General features: G+C 47.2%; 1 protein-coding gene across 2 annotated transcripts in view; it reads right to left on the bottom strand.

Moving 5' to 3' along the window:
* Nucleotides 1–13816, bottom strand: part of LOC122545724 (uncharacterized) — a 67782-nt gene extending 53966 nt beyond the window's left edge. The window contains exon 1 of one of the 2 annotated variants that reach the window (XM_087979345.1): nucleotides 13515–13816. The gene's annotated coding sequence lies outside the window, so the exon portion shown is untranslated. The remainder of the gene's footprint in view (nucleotides 1–13514) is intronic. The other variant, XM_087979344.1, reaches the window with a different exon arrangement.
* Nucleotides 13817–14953: the final 1137 nt, after the last annotated feature.

Below are 14953 nucleotides of genomic sequence, written 5' to 3' on the forward strand. Positions count from 1 at the left end.
GACAAGTTGGACCGAAGGGCCTGTTTCTGTGCTGTCTGACTCTATGACTGTGACTCCTTGAAAGGATTAAAAGGTGTCCTTGTCACTGTATTGATTTTGTTACACTCGCTAATAAATAAATAAGCAGTGCTCTGTCTAGAGTTGTAACTACGGCAACATTTTCTGATCCTTACATTTCCCAATCGCTACTCATACTAATCCTACGCCCTGATTCACTGAGACGAGACCTTACCTCAGTCATTATTCATTAATAACAGCTATTGTCCCTCCACTTCCTGTTCCACTTCCTTTTGACAACTCTTTTCAAAATTTGCGTACTCTGGGATGTTTATCGCACTACCTTGGTCACCCTGGACACTGCTAATTAGATCTAAGTTTGAAAAAAAGCGATTAAGTGATGTCTTTCTGAGGAGCTGACTCTCTCATGCCCCATGACCATGAAACTCTGCGTTGGCCGGTCAGCCTTTATCCAATCGGGTGTCCTCTTCTATTACCTCAGCCTTTATATTTGATGGTTAAACTTTAATTCACCCAAATCCTGCTCACATTCTGTTAACGCAAAGCAACGTCCGCCCATTCTGATGAAGTTTTCTCATGTTCTCCCTTTCGTTTGTAAGCTCTGCCTGTTCTGACACACAATGGTGACCATCGTTGCTATCCAGACCTTGTCCTTCCTCTTTAGCTTTCCAAACGTGAACTCTCCCCCTCCAGTCCCTTTCTGGTCAAGCCCTCTCCACAGCCCCTGGGTATATGACCCACCAGTACACTGGAGGGCGATTCATTGTTAGGGCTTCCCCTCTCCCCAGTGTGGTGCCAATGTCCACCCAGCAATACTTCATGTCTCCCATGTACAGCTTTGAACCATACAGTGTAGCATGTCAAGACAGGCAGACTAACAGGCAGTTCAGTAAGTCCTATAACACACGCTAACATGTAATGCATCATGTTCTGAAACAGAGGCGAACATAGAGTGTAGCATGTCCTGTAACACAGGCTAACATGTAATGCATCATGTTCTGTAACACAGGCTAACATAGAGTGTAGCATGTCCTGTAACACAGGCTAGCATATAATGCAGCATGTCTTGTAACACAGGCTAACATGAGTTTAGCATGTCCTGTAACACGGTTAACGTGTAATGCAGCATGTCTTGTAACACAGGCTAACATGCAGTTTAGATGTCTTGTAACAAGGGTTAACCTAGTGTAGTGAGTCCTGTAACACAGGTCAACATGTAGTGTAACATGTCCTATAAGACAGCTGAACCTACTGTGTAGCATGTGCAATAACACAGGTCAACACATAATGTAACATGTCCTGTTGCGTGGGCTAAAATATAGTGCAGCATGTTTTAAAGCACAGACTAATATGCAGTACAGTAAACCTTATAACACAGGATAACATGCAGTGCAATGTGTCCTGTAACACAGGTTAACATGAAGTGCAACATGTCCTATAACACAGATTATATGCAACACAGCGGGTTCTGTAACATAGGATAACATGCAGTGCAGCATGTCCTATAACACAGGTGAACATACAGTTCGACATGTCCTGTAACACAGGTGAACATGCAGTACAACATGTCCTGTAACACAGGTGAACATACAGTTCGACATGTCCTGTAACACAGGTGAACATGCAGATCAACATGTCCTATAACACAGGTGAACATACAGTTCTACATGTCCAGTAACACAGGTGAACATGAAGTACAACATGCCCTATAACATAGAACATAGAACATAGAAGAATACAGCGCAGTACAGGCCCTTCGGCCCTCGATGTTGCGCCGATCCAAGCCCACCTAACCTACACTAGCCCACTATCCTCCATATGCCTATCCAATGCCCGTTTAAATGCCCATAAAGAGGGAGAGTCCACCACTGCTACTGGCAGGGCATTCCATGAACTCACGACTCGCTGAGTAAAGAATCTACCCCTAACATCTGTCCTATACCTACCACCCCTTAATTTAAAGCTATGCCCCCTTGTAATAGCTGACTCCATATGTGGAAAAAGGTTCTCACGGTCAACCCTATCTAAACCCCTAATCATCTTGTACACCTCTATCAAGTCACCCCTAAACCTTCTTTTCTCCAATGAAAACAACCCCAGATGCCTCAGCCTTTCCTCATACGATCTTCCTACCATACCAGGCAACATCCTGGTAAACCTCCTCTGCACCCGTTCCAGTGCCTCCACATCCTTCCTATAGTATGGCGACCAAAACTGCACACAATATTCCAGATGCGGCCGCACCAGAGTCTTATACATGTCCTATAACACAGGTGAACATGCAGAGCAACATGTCATATAACGCAGGTGAACATGCAGTTTTGCATGTCCTATAACACAGGTGAACATGAAGTTTAACATGTCCTATAACACAGGTGAACATGCAGAGCAACATGTCCTGTAACACAGGTTAACATACAGAGCAACATGTTATATAACACAGGTGAACATGCAGTACATGTCCTATAACACAGGTGAGCATGCAGCACATGACCTATAACACAGATGAACATGCAGAGCAACATGTCCTATAACACAGGTGAACATGCAGAGCAACATGTTATATAACACAGGTGAACATGCAGCTCAACATGTCCTATAACACAGGTGAACTTGCGGAGCAACATGTCCTGTAACACAGATTAGCATGCAGAGCAACATGTCCTGTGACACAGGTGAACATGCAGGGCAACATGTCCTATAACACAGGTGAACATGCAGAGCAACATGTCCTATAACACAGGTGAACATGCAGCTCTACATGTCCAATAATACAGGTGAACATGCAGAGCAACATGTCCTGTAACATGTGAACATGCAGATCAATATGTCCTATAACACAGGTGAACATGCAGAGCAACATGTCCTATAACACAGGTGAACATGCAGTACAACATGCCCTATAACACAGGTGAACATGCAGTACAACATGTCCTGTAACACAGGTGAACATGCAGCCCTACATGCCCTATAACAACGGTGAACATGCAGTTCTATGCGTCGTAAAACACATGTGAACATGCCGATCAACATGTCCGATAATACAGGTGAACATGCAGATCTACATGTCCTGTAACACAGGTGAACATGTAGATCAACATGCCCTATAACACAGGTGAACATGCAGTTCTACATGTCATAAAACAGGTAAACATGCAGAGCAATATGTCCTATAACACAGGTGAACATGCAGAACAACATGTCCTATAACACAGGTGTTCATGCAGATCAACATGTTCCATAACACAGGTGAACATGCAGATCAACATGTCCTATAACACAGGTGAACATGCAGTACAACATGTCCTGTAACACAGGTGAACATGCAGCCCTACATGCCCTATAACAACGGTGAACATGCAGTTCTATGCGTCGTAAAACACAGGTGAACATGCCGATCAACATGTCCGATAATACAGGTGAACATGCAGATCTACATGTCCTGTAACACAGGTGAACATGTAGATCAACATGCCCTATAACACAGGTGAACATGCAGTTCTACGTGTCATAAAACAGGTAAACATGCAGAGCAATATGTCCTATAACACAGGTGAACATGCAGATCAACATGTCCTATAACACAGGTGTTCATGCAGATCAACATGTTCCATAACACAGGTGAACATGCAGATCAACATGTCCTATAACACAGGTGAACATGCAGATCAACATGTTCTATAACACAAGTGAACATGCAGATCAACATGTTCTATAACACAGGTGAACATGCAGTACAACATGTCCTGTAACACAGATAAACATGCAGTAAAACATATCCTATAACACAGCTGAACATGCGGTTCTACATGTCCTGTAACACAGGCGAACATGCAGTTCTACATGTCCTATAACACAGGTGAACATGCAGTAAAGCATATCCTGTAACACAGGTGAACATGCCGAGCAACATGTCATATAACACAGGTGAACATACAGAGCAACATGTCCTAACACACATGTAAACATGCAGCTCTAAATGTCCTATAACACATGTAAACATGCAGAGCAACATGTCCTATAACACAGGTGAACATGCAGAGCAACGTGTCCTATAACACAGGTGAACATGCAGTACAACATGTCCTATAACACATGTGAACATGCAGAGCAACATGTCCTATAACACAGGTGAACATGCAGAGCAACGTGTCCTATAACACTGGTGAACATGCAGCTCTACATGTCCTATAACACATGTGAACATGCAGAGCAACATGTCCTATAACACAGGTGAACATGCAGTACAACATGTCCTATAACACATGTGAACATGCAGAGCAACATGTCCTATAACACAGGTGAACATGCAGAGCAACGTGTCCTATAACACAGGTGAACATGCAGCTCTACATGTCCTGTAACACAGGTAAACATGCAGAGCAACATGTCCCATAACACAGGTGAACATGCAGAGCAGAATGTCCTATAACACAGGTGATCATGCAGAGCAGTGTGTCCTATAACACAGGTGAACATGCAGCTCTACATGTCCTGCAACACAGGTAAACATGCAGAGCAACATGTCCCATAACACAGGTGAACATGCAGAGCAGAATGTCCTATAACACAGGTGAACATGCAGAGCAACATGTCCTATACCACAGGTGAACATGCAGGTCTACTTGTACTATAACACAGGTGAACATGCAGTACAACATGTCCTGTAACACAGGTGAACATGCAGTTCTACATGTCATAAAACACAGGTAAACATGCAGAGCAATATGTCCTATAACACAGGTGAACATGCAGATCAACATGTTCTATAACACAGGTGAACATGCAGAGCAACATGTTCTATAACACAGGTGAACATGCAGTACAACATGTCCTGTAACACAGATAAACATGCAGTAAAACATATCCTATAACACAGGTGAACATGCGGTTCTACATGTCCTATATCACAGGTGAACATGCAGCACTTGTCCTGTAACACAGGTGAACATGCAGAGCAACATGTCCTAAAGTGAGGTCAGCAGATGCTGGAGATCAGAGCTGAAAATGTGTTGCTAGAAAAGTGCAGCAGGTCAGGCAGCATCCAAGGAGCAGGAGAATCGACATTTCGGGCATAAGCCCGAAGGGCTGAAGAAGGGCTTATGCCCGAAACGTCGATTCTCCTGTTCCCTGGATTCTGCCTGACCTGCTGCACTTTTCTAGCAACACATTTTCAACATGTCCTATAACACAGGTGAACATGCAGAGCAACGTGTCCTATAACACAGGTTAACATGCAGTTCTACATGCCCTATAACACAGGTGAACATGCAGTACGACATGTCCTATAACACAGGTGAACATGCAGAGCAACATGTCCTATAACACAGGTGAACATGCCGAGCAACGTGTCCTATAAGACAGGTGAACATGCAGTTCTACATGTCCTATAACACAGATGAACATGCAGAGCAACATGTCCTATAACACAGGTGAACATGCCGAGCAACGTGTCCTATAACACAGGTGAACATGCAGCCCTACATGCACTATAACACAGGTGAACATGCAGTTCTACATGTCCTAAAACACAGGTGAACATGCAGTTCTACATGTCCTAAAACACAGGTGAACATGCAGCACAACATGTCCTGTAACACAGGTGAACATGCAGATCAACATGTCTGTAACACAGGTGAACATGCAGTTCAACATGTCGTGTAACGCAGGTGAACATGCAGAGCAACATGTCCTAATACACAGGTAAACATGCAGCTCTAAATGTCCTATAACACAGGTGAACATGCAGTACATGTCCTATAACACAGGTGATCATGCAGAGCAACATGTCCTGTAACACAATTGAACATGCAGATCAACATATCCTGTAACACAGGTTAACATGCAGCTCAACATGCCGCATAACACAGGTGAACATGCAGAGCAACATGTCCTATAACACAGGTGAAAATGGAGTTCTGCATGCGCTAAATCTCAGGTGAACATGCAGTTCAACATGTCCTATAATATGGGAACATGCAGATCCACATGTCCTGTAACAGATGTGAACATGCAGAGCAACATGTCCTATAACACTTGTAAACATGCAGAGCAACATGTCCTATAACAACAGGTGAACATGCAGTTCAACATGTCCTGTAACACAGGGGAACATGCAGCTCTAAATGTCCTTTAACACAGGTGACCATGCAGTTCAACATGTCCTATAACACACGTGTAAATTCAGATCAACATGTCCTATTACACATGTGAACATGCAGAGCAACATGACGTATAACACAGATGAACATGCAGTACAACATGTCCTATAACACAGGTGTACATGCAGCTCTACATGCCCTATAACACAGCTGAACATGCAGCTCTACATGCCCTGTACAACAGATTAACATGCAGATCTACATGTCCTATAACACAGGTGAACATGCAGAGCAACATGTCCTATAACACAGGTGAACATGCAGAGCAACATGTCATATAACACAGTTGAACATGCAGTTCTACATGTCCGATACCACAGGTGAACATGCAGAGCAACATGTCATATAACGCAGGTGAACATGAAGTTCTACATGTCCTATAACACAGGAGAACATGCAGAGCAACATGTCATATAACACAGGTGAACATGCAGTTTTGCATGTCCTATAACACAGGTGAACATGAAGTTCTGCATGTCCTATAACACAGGAGAACATGCAGAGCAACATGTCATATAACGCAGGTGAACATGCAGTTTTGCATGTCCTATAACACAGGTGAACATGAAGTTTAACATGTCCTATAACACAGGTGAACATGCAGAGCAACATGTTATATAACACAGGTGAACATGCAGTACATGTCCTATAACACAGGTGAGCATGCAGCACATGACCTATAACACAGATGAACATGCAGAGCAACATGTCCTATAACACAGGTGAACATGCAGAGCAACATGTTATATAACACAGGTGAACATGCAGCTCAACATGTCCTATAACACAGGTGAACTTGCGGAGCAACATGTCCTGTAACACAGATTAGCATGCAGAGCAACATGTCCTGTGACACAGGTGAACATGCAGGGCAACATGTCCTATAACACAGGTGAACATGCAGAGCAACATGTCCTATAACACAGGTGAACATGCAGCTCTACATGTCCTATAACACAGGTGAACATGCAGATCAACATGTCCTGTAACATGTGAACATGCAGATGAATATGTCCTATAACACAGGTGAACATGCAGAGCAACATGTCCTATAACACAGGTGAACATGCAGAGCAACATGTCCTATAACACAGGTGAACTTGCGGAGCAACATGTCCTGTAACACAGGTGAACATGCAGAGCAACATGTCCTATAACACAGGTGAACATGCAGAGCAACATGTCCTATAACACAGGTGAACATGCAGAGCAACATGTCCTATAACACAGGTGAACAGGCAGTACAAGATGTCCTATAACTCAGATGAACTTGAAAAGCAACATGTTATATAACACAGGTGAACATGCAGAGCAACGTGTCCTATAACACAGATGAACATGCAGTGTGACATGTCCTATAACACAGGTGAACATGCAGAGCAACATTTCATATAACACTGGTGAACATGCAATTCAACATGTCCTTTAACACAGGTGAACATGCAGAGCAACATGTCCTATAACACAGGTGAACATGCCGGGCAACATGTTATGTAACACAGGTTAACATGCAGCTCTACATGTCCTATAACACAGGTGAACTTGCGGAGCAACATGTCCTGTAACACAGGTGAACAGGCAGTACAAGATGTCCTATAACTCAGGTAAACTTGAAAAGCAACATGTTATATAACACAGGTGAACATGCAGAGCAACATGTACTATAACACAGGTTAACATGCAGAGCAACATGTCCTATAACACAGGTGAACATGCAGTACATGTCCTATAACACAGGTGAACATGCAGCACAACATGTCCTGTAACACAGGTGAACATGCAGAGCAACATGTCCTATAACACAGGTGAACATGCAGTACATGTCCTATAACACAGGTGAACATGCAGTACGCATGTCCTATAACACAGGTGAACAGGCAGAGCAACATTTCATATAACACAGGTGAACATGCAATTCAACATGTCCTGTAACACAGGTGAACATGCAGAGCAACATGTCCTGTAACACAGGTTAACATGCAGAGCAACATGTCCTATAACACAGGTGAACATGCAATTCAACATGTCCTATAACTCAGGTGAACTTGAAAAGCAACATGTTATATAACACAGGTGAACATGCAGAGCAACATGTACTATAACACAGGTTAACATGCAGAGCAACATGTCCTATAACACAGGTGAACATGCAGTACATGTCCTATAACACAGGTGAACATGCAGCACAACATGTCCTGTAACACAGGTGAACATGCAGAGCAACATGTCCTGTAACACAGGTTAACATGCAGAGCAACATGTCCTAGAACACAGGTGAACATGCAGTACATGTCCTATAACACAGGTGAACATGCAGCACAACATGTCCTATAACACAGATGAACATGCAGAGCAACATGTCCTATAACACAGGTGAACATGCAGAGCAACATGTACTGTAACATAGGCGAACATGCAGAGCAACATGTTATATAACACAGGTTAACATTCAGAGCAACATGTCCTATAACACAGGTGAACAGGCAGAGCAACATTTCATATAACACAGGTGAACATCCAGAGCAACATGTCCTGTAACACAGGTGAACATGCAGAGCAACATGTCCTGTAACACAGGTTAACATGCAGAGCAACATGTCCTATAACACAGGTGAACATGCAGAGCAACATGTCCTATAACACAGGTGAACATCCAGAGCAACATGTCCTACAACACAGGTGAACCTGCAGTACATGTCCTATAACACAGGTGAACATGCAGAGCAACATGTCCTATAACACAGATGAACATCCAGAGCAACATGTCCTATAACACAGGTGAGCATGCAGCTCTACATGTCCTATAACACAGGTGAACATGCAGAGCAACTTGTCCTATAACACAGATGAACATGCAGTTCAACATGTCCTATAACACAGATGAACATGCAGCTCTACATGTCCTATAACACAGGTGAACGTGCAGAGCAACGTGTCCTATAACACAGCTGAACATGCAGTTCAACATGTCCTATAACACAGGTGAACATGCAGATCGACATGTCCTATAACACAGATGAACATGCAGAGCAACATGTCATATAACACAGGTGAACATACTGTTCTACATGTCCGATAACACAGGTGAACATGCAGAGCAACATGTCATATAACGCAGGTGAACATGCAGTTCTACATGTCCTATAGCACATGTGAACATGCAGAGCAACATGTCCTGTAACACAAGTGAACATGCAGTTCTACATGTCCTATAACACATGTGAACATGCAGAGCAACATGTCCTATACCACAGGTGAACATGAAGTTCAACATGTCCTATAACACAGGTGAACATGCAGAGCAACATGTTCTATAACACAGGTGAACATGAACAGCAACATGTCTTGCAACACAGGTGAACATGCAGTACATGTCCTATAACACAGATGAACATGCAGAGCAACATGTCCTGTAACACAGGTGAACATGCAGTACATGTCCGATAACACATGTGAACATGCAGAGCAACATGTCCTGTAACACAGATGAACATGCAGAGCAACATGTCCTATAACACAGGTTAACATGCAGAGCAATATGTTATATAACACAGGTGAACATGCAGTACAACATGTCCCATAACACAAGTGAACATGCAGATCAACATGCCCTGTAACACAGGTTAACATGCAGAGCAACATGTCCTATAACACAGATGAACATGCAGAGCAACATGTCCTGTAACACAGATGAACATGCAGAGCAACATGTCCTGTAACACAGGTGAACATGCAGTACATGTCCGATAACACATGTGAACATGCAGAGCAACATGTCCTGTAACACAGATGAACATGCAGAGCAACATGTCCTATAACACAGATGAACATGCAGAGCAACATGTCCTATAACACAGGTGAACATGCAGAGCAACATGCCCTGTAACACAGGTTAACATGCAGAGCAAAGTGTCCTGTAACATAGGTGAACATGCAGAGCAACATGTCCTATAATACAGGTAAACATGTAGTACAGCATGTCCTATAACACAGGTGAACATGCAGAGCAACATGTCCTATAATACAGGTGAACATGTAGTACAGCATGTCCTATAACACAGGTGAACATGCAGAGCAACATGTCCTATAATACAGGTGAACATGTAGTACAGCATGTCCTATAACACAGGTGAACATGCAGAGCAACATGTCCTATAATACAGGTGAACATGTAGTACAGCATGTCCTATAACACAGGTGAACATGCAGTGCAGCATATCCAGTGACATGGCCTATCATGCTGCGCAAGGCATCCAGAGACATGGTCAGATGAGCAATGCAGCATGCTCTGTTACTGGCAGAGGTAAGGAGTGTTCTCGGCCTTGTTACATCCAGGCGAGCAGTACCCTGTGCACGTGCTGTGAGATGGCATGTGTGTAATGCACAGTGCCTTGCCAGATGGCCTGAAAAGCAATTGAAACATAAGCGGTGCCGGGAGAGTGAGCTGGAACATGTGCTGCAGCCTGCTCTGGGAGGTGGGCACACAGTGCAGCACACTGCCACATACATGATGGGATCCCTGGATTGTCTTTGTTGAGGTAGAGCCAGGAAAGAGGGTCAGTGCTGAGGGAGTGCCGCACTGTCAGAGGGTCAGTACTGAGGGAGTGCCGCACTGTCAGAGGGTCAGTACTGAGGGAGTGCCGCACTGTCAGAGGGTCAGTACTGAGGGAGTGCCGCACTGTCAGAGGGTCAGTACGGAGGGAGTGCCACACTGTCAGAGGGTCAATACTGAGGGAGTGCTGCACTGTCAGAGGGTCAGTGCTGAGGGAGTGCCACACTGTCAGAGGGTCTGTGCTGAGGGAGTGCCGCACTGTCAGAGGGTCAGTACTGAGGGAGTGCCGCACTGTCAGACGGTCAGTACTGAGGGAGTGCCGCACTGTCAGACGGTCAGTACTGAGGGAGTGCCGCACTGTCAGAGGGTCAGTACTGAGGGAGTGCCGCACTGTCAGAGGGTCAGCACTGAGGGAGTGCCGCACTGTCAGAGGGTCAGTACTGAGGGAGTGCCGCACTGTCAGAGGGTCAGTACTGAGGGAGTGCCACACTGTCAGAGGGTCAGTCCTGAGGGAGTGCTGCACTGTCAGAGGGTCAGCACTGAGGGAGTGCCACACTGTCAGAGGGTCAGTACTGAGGGAGTGCCGCACTGTCAGAGGGTCAGTACTGAGGGAGGGCTGCACTGTCAGAGGGTCAGTACTGAGGGAGTGCCGCACTGTCAGAGGGTCAGTACTGAGGGAGTGCCGCACTGTCAGAGGGTCTGTGCTGAGTGCTCCAGTGTCTCAGCTCCTTTGCTGACTGTATCCGGTGAATCTGGGGCTGTGTGATGTCCATGGCCCGCCTGTCTCGTATCCGCACTGAGTGACTTTGCAAAGAATCCCTCCAGTTTGGAAAAGGCCCTTCGGCCTATCAAGTACACACTGACCCTCTGAAGAATAGAGCAGTGCTAGAATAATGCTCAGTCCTGATGAAGAGCTATTGGCTAAAACATCGATTCTCCTGCTCCTCGGATGCTGCCTGACCTGCTGTGCTTTTCCAGCGCTATCTAATGTTGACTCTGATCTCCAGTACTCACTCTCGCCTCCCAATAGTAACCCATCCAAACATATTCCACTACACTTACCCCTGACTAATCACCCTAACCTACACATCCCTGAACACTATGGGACAATGTAGCACGGCCAATCCACCCTAACCTACACATCCCTGAACACTATGGGACAATGTAGCACGGCCAATCCACCCTAACCTACACATCCCTGAACACTATGGGACAATATAGCATGGCCAATCCACCCTAACCTACACATCCCTGAACACTATGGGACAATATAGCATGGCCAATCCACCCTAACCTCCACATCCCTGAACACTATGGGACAATTTAGCATGGCCAATCCACTCTAACTTGCACATCTTTGGACTATGGGAGGAAACTGGAGCACCCGGGGGAAACCCACACAGACACAGGGAGAATGTGCAAACTCCACACAGACAGGTGCCTGAGGCTGGGATCGAACCCGTGTCTCTGGTGCTATGACTCAGCTGTGCTAACCACTGTCGCCGTGCCACTGGTTTCTCATGGTAAATTGGAATTCTCTCACGCCTTAATAGAGGTCCGGTGTGTGGAACTGTCCACTGCCAAATCTGTGCTCAGCCGTTCCCCAGTGTCAAAGGAGCCCCAACACCTAAAGAGGAGTCTGGCACGGGGGGAGGGTTTTCTTTCTGAGATCCCTCTCTCCACTCCAAATTGGGTGGTGGTGGTGGTGGAGGAGTTTGCCCTGACAAATTCCCCTCCCCCACCATCGGCTGGAACTTGGGAATTTCCTGACAAACGGTCCCACGGGGTGAAGCCACCCGCAGAGGGAGGTGCCCTGTGTTTTGGAGCCCGGCGCAATCGATCAACTGGGCTGGCCGGCAGAAAAAGAGGAAGTCGCTCTCTCGGGAGGCCGGCGCTGCGAGGCCACTAGGTCAGAAGCCACCGCCGACAACAGGCCTCGGGGGAGCTGCAGCCGGCAAGACTGTACCTGAAAAGGCAAGCCGAGGGAAATTGCAGCCACTCCCCAGCTGCCCCCTCCAATCCCAGGGCAATCTCATCCTTTTGAGAAACAATGCAAGATTTTGGGGGTCTCTGTGAAATGACAGTGGCAACTCATTCAAGCTAGGGGTGGCAATGTTGGGCAGGGGAGAGTCTGTGGGGGAGAGAGACGGGCACGTGTGGGGGCTGTCCATTTGCAGTTCACTCAGAAACCTCTCGCTGAATCATGCAATGGGGTAGCACAGGGGAGGCCATTCGGCCTCAGCAGTCCTGCGGTACACCGCCTCTCAGAAGGAAGAATCACCTGACCAATGCCAGTCCACCACCCCCCCCCCCCCCTTGGACCCGTGGGTCCCGTCGGATGTTGACACATGTCTCCTCCTCCCTTCCCACACAACCCCCCCCCCCACAACCCCCCCTCCTCCACGCACCCCATCACCACCACACCCCCTCCCCCGCAATGTTCGGGCGGTGGATCCCTGAACAGCGCTGGGTGGGATCAGAGCTCTCCCCTCCCCCCCTCCCGCCCCCACCCACCAGGTTCTGTTGACGACCAACTCCGCCCTCCCTTGGTTTCCGAGACTGGGAGTACGTGGGGCGCCCAGTCCCCCGAAACAGACCCCTCCATCAGACGGGAAGGGAACAGATTGTGGGGGGGTGTGGGGGTGGCGGGGGGGTGAGGGGAGGGGGGGTGTAATCAGCCTCGACAGCTACGGGCTACGCCCACACTCTCCCCTCCCCCACCCACCCCGTCCCTCGGGGAACGGGTTTCGGATCACAGTTGACTTTTTGCCAGGCGAACGTACTCACGTCAATCGAAGCAACTCCAGGCCGGGCAGCTCCTCTCCGTCTCTCGTAGGCCCGCCATCTCGTATTCCTCCTCCCGTCCCTCCGTCCCAGCCCCCTTCTGCTCAGAGGTCACCGCCCCGGCGCTGGCACATCATCACACAGAGCGGGCTGCGCGAGATTCGGTTCCTGGCGGGGTTATGGGGGGGGGGAATGGTGGGAGGGGGGCAGATGCCAACCAGGCCTTCCTGCTCTGTCTATGTTGTCTCTCTCTCTCTCTCTCACTCTCTCTGAAATTGGTTCTGCTGTCTCGTTGGTTTCCAGGAAATGTCTCAGTGACCACTTCCTCCTCCTAGCTCTCTGATAGAGAGAGAGAGAGAGAGAGAGAGACTTGTTGACTCAATCACGCTCCTCGTTCGAACGCCACAAGACGGAGCACTTCCTCGCTAGGGCAAGTCAGGGAGCGGAACCGTGGCGCCCTAACCAAACTCTCTAACATCTCTTCCCTCACGGGAAGTGGCCGGGTGTGCAGCCCCTCAACCATTGCCCACCATATAGGAAGGATGTGGAGGCACTGGAACGGGTGCAGAGGAGGTTTACCAGGATGTTGCCTGGTATGGTAGGAAGATCGTATGAGGAAAGGCTGAGGCACCTGGGGTTGTTTTCATTGGAGAAAAGAAGGTTTAGGGGTGACTTGATAGAGGTGTACAAGATGATTAGGGGTTTAGATAGGGTTGACCATGAGAACCTTTTTTCACGTATGGAGTCAGCTATTACAAGGGGGCATAGCTTTAAATTAAGGGGGGGTAGGTATAGGACAGATGTTAGGGGTAGATTCTTTACTCAGCGAGTCATGAGTTCATGGAATGCCCTGCCAGTAGCAGTGGTGGACTCTCCCTCATTATGGGCATTTAAATGGGCATTGGATAGGCATATGGAGGATAGTGGGCTAGTGTAGGTTAGGTGGGCTTGGATCGGCGCAACATCGAGGGCCGAAGGGCCTGTACTGCGCTGTATTCTTCTATGTTCTATGTTCTATGTTCTATTAGTTACCTCTTCAGAGGGGAGGTGGTGAAAGGCAGGTGTCCATCTGACATCCTCCCTGAGGGAGGAGATTTGACCCAGCAATGGGTGGTGATATATTTCCAAGTCAGGACGCTGGGTGCCTTGAAGGGGGACGTGGAGGGTGTTAGGACCCCCATCCCACAGTATCGCCATCAATCCTCGAATCAGACCAATAACCTTTTGTTCAAGGCGAGCTCAGCTTCTGAACTGACCCGACTTTCAGACCCCAGGTAGGTGGAAGACACAGACATGAATCCTGCCCTGAACAGGTTTAACCAATTACGCTGCAGGTAAGGAACCATAGCCCATTCGGCATGCGAGCATCTGAACTCGGAGCAGGAGTCGGCCATTCGGCCCCTCAAGTCCGCTCCGTCATTCAATAAGATCATGGCTG

The sequence above is a fragment of the Chiloscyllium plagiosum genome, unplaced genomic scaffold, assembly GCF_037043375.1.
Source record: "Chiloscyllium plagiosum isolate Xiang-an unplaced genomic scaffold, Cpla_swu_hap1 HiC_scaffold_35, whole genome shotgun sequence".
Classification (NCBI taxonomy): Eukaryota; Metazoa; Chordata; class Chondrichthyes; order Orectolobiformes; family Hemiscylliidae; genus Chiloscyllium; species Chiloscyllium plagiosum.